We start from the raw sequence: 3,035 nt of genomic DNA on the forward strand, positions 1-3,035 counted from the left end.
CCGCATCTTTGACCTACACCACAGCTCATGGCAAAACGGGATCCCCAACCCACTGAATGAGGCCAGGGATTGAACATGCATCCTAATGGATACTAGTCGATCCGTTCTATTGCACCACAACAGGAACTCCCCAATGTATATTTTTTTTAAAAAAGGAATAGATAAATCAATGCCTTAACCATACTGATGAGAAACTTCTCATGACTGCAATGCAATTTAGGGCGATAGTCCATGACTTTTGTAAGAAAAAACTGTCCTTTCCCTGAGGAAACTTGGGTAATATCCCTTGAGGACTATCCTGCTCCATTGCACTCCCCATCCCAACCTTATTTCTTCCTACTGATACTGCAATTTCCCCTTAGGGACAGGAGTCGTGGCTTCTGGGTGACCACAGAGGAGACTACGACAGACTTCACACTGAGGAGATCGCAAGGCCTCCATCCTTGGTTGGGGATGGCTGTCAGATAGTCACAAGGTGACACAGCCTGTAGCTAATGTCTTCCTACCCCCTTATCCTCACAGAGCCCAGGCCGTCTAACACATTCTCCCTGCCTGATTCACCAATTTAGTCCCATCTCTTCTTTCTCTAAAGAAACTTTCCTGCCCCTCATCCCCTGCTTTTAACTCCTTGCCTTCAACCAGCGCTACAAATGCATTCCTGGCTTCCTGGCAAGTTGTTGATAATGGCTGATAAGGAGCCTGAAATACAATCCATGGCCACTCTCGGGAGCTCGATTATTCCTTGGTTGTGGAGAGACATTTTCCTCTTATCATCAATTAATATTTTATGGGTTGCTGGTTCTTTATCTTACCTTCATCCCAAACAATGTACTTTGTGAACTCTTTCCCCTCCCCCGCCTCTGCTTCTCAGGGTCTTGCCCACTCCTCCCAGGGTGATGGGCATTGCACATGGCACGTTGCTCCTAATGCAGCTCATCTCTTCCCATCACTGAAGGCAGCCACTCATGTCCACTTAAGAGCAGCCCTTGAAATTCATGATCTGAATGAGAAAAAGGAACTGAGTCTTACCTGGTTTTGAGCTTTCTTTTGGTTCCTCCCACACACCTCTCAACTCAGCCTCACACAGCCGAGTCCTATCTTCTCGGGACACCCTCCTTCTCCCACCGTCCCCAGCATCTAACTTGGTCTCATGCTTCTGGTCTCAACATAAACTTTATCACTTCAGGGAGACCTTTGCTGACCTTTGCACATACGCACCAGGTTAGCATCCTGCGTGTTGTGCTCCCATAACACCCATTACTTCTACTTTAACAGTAGCCCATACAGCTGAGCCTGCTTCTTATTCAGATTGTCTTTCCCACTAGACTGTAAAGATCACAGGGTCTGGTTCTTTGTTGTTAGGCCAGCAGATAGCAAAAAAATTTCTTAAGTCAATAGACTTTCTATTCTATCATAAAACATCACAAATGAGTCTGAGGAATCATCTGGCATCTCGTTGTCTCTAGCTGAACAACTCAGATCTTAGTCATCAGTCTGCTGAACTTTTTCAGAAACATAGATACCATCCAAAAATTTTCTGATATCCTTGTTCTTTTTTTTTTTTTTTTTTTTTGTCTTTGTGCCTTTTCTAGGGCCGCACCTGCAGCACATGGAGGTTCCCAGGCTAGGGATCCAATCGGAGCTGCAGCCGCCAAGCCCATGCCAGAGCCACAGCAACGTGGGATCCGAGCCACATCTGCAACCTACACCACGGCTCATGGCAACGCCAGATCCTTAACCCACTGAGAAAGGCCAGGTATCGAACCCTCAACCTCGTGGTTCCTAGTCGGAGTCGTTAACCACTGAGCCACCACGGGAACTCCTGATACCCTTGTTCTTAACTGCCGTGGCTTGCTGAATCCAAGCAGCTGAATTTGATACCAGTCCAATGCCGTTTCCTTCTAGAATCAGCTCATCTTCAAGGGCTTGATACTGACTGAACAAGCAACCCCTGGCCGCATCCAAACCCTGTAGATGTATGTATCAGCCCCAAAATTTCAGATTTCAACAAGAAAGCCACTCTCCTGAATAATGACATTGACGGGGAAGTGAGCGTACACAGACCGCATCTTGTAACGGAAGCCCGGTGTACCACCCTTGACCATATTCTGTACATAACCACGGACGATGCGAACAATAGCCAGTTTCTTTCTATTTCCCCACCGTCTGTCAACCCGGAGCCTCTTTTTTCTCTTCAAGGAGCCTGAGTTCTACATTGATGTGGTTGAAGTCCCTCCTCAGAGTGCCTCTGGGGCCCTTCGCGATGACTGTGTGTCCTTTTAGAGTGATGTCAACATTTTCTGGAATGTCGACAGTGACTGCTGACAATGGTCTTCATTCTCCCAGGCAATGGGGCAAACAAGGATAGCAAATTTGTATCAAGTGAATGAATAAAGGCAAGGATCATATTTGAGTCTTTCTTGCATCTGCCATAACACCTAGCAGAGTAACTGAACTGTAACAGTTAACATTCAATAAAATGCTCGTGGGTTAAACGGAGGAATAAAAATCCCGAGTTCAGCGGAATTCAGCACAACCCCAAATCAGGCGGGAAAATCCTTCCTACTACGGTGGTTGTCTGATCTCTCAGTGGGCTTCTTGCCTTGCTTTTTGGCTCGGATAAAAGCTAAAAAGAACAGCACCACAGGAAAAAAAAAAAAAATGTAAGATGCAATGGAGACCCAAGTGCCACAGTCAGAAGTAACATTCTCGTTTTCTTTCAACTTCTACCATTAAACATCCCCCCTACTCCCCAAGAGGGGAAGATTACTGGAAGCATACCCACTTTAAAAAAAAGTATTTTTTTTACCCTGGTATTTTTTTTTACAAGATGTATGTTATTTAAATTCTCATTTATGAATATGTAACTAATATTGACTAATGGGAAATGTAAAGGAAGAAAGCTAAGGTTTTTTAGAACACATCCATTGAAATTAGGGTCATATGTAAGAAATTTGTTTAAATTTTTTTTTTTTCTGAGCCACATCCAAAACTCCAGAGGGCGTATTAAATAATGAAAGTGTAAACTATTGGGA

General features: G+C 44.6%; 1 pseudogene; it reads right to left on the reverse strand.

The window, feature by feature from the left end:
* On the reverse strand, positions 1,483–2,338 carry LOC110255779 (annotated as a pseudogene).

This window comes from Sus scrofa, chromosome 11 (genome assembly GCF_000003025.6).
Source record: "Sus scrofa isolate TJ Tabasco breed Duroc chromosome 11, Sscrofa11.1, whole genome shotgun sequence".
In the NCBI taxonomy this organism is placed as follows: Eukaryota; Metazoa; Chordata; class Mammalia; order Artiodactyla; family Suidae; genus Sus; species Sus scrofa.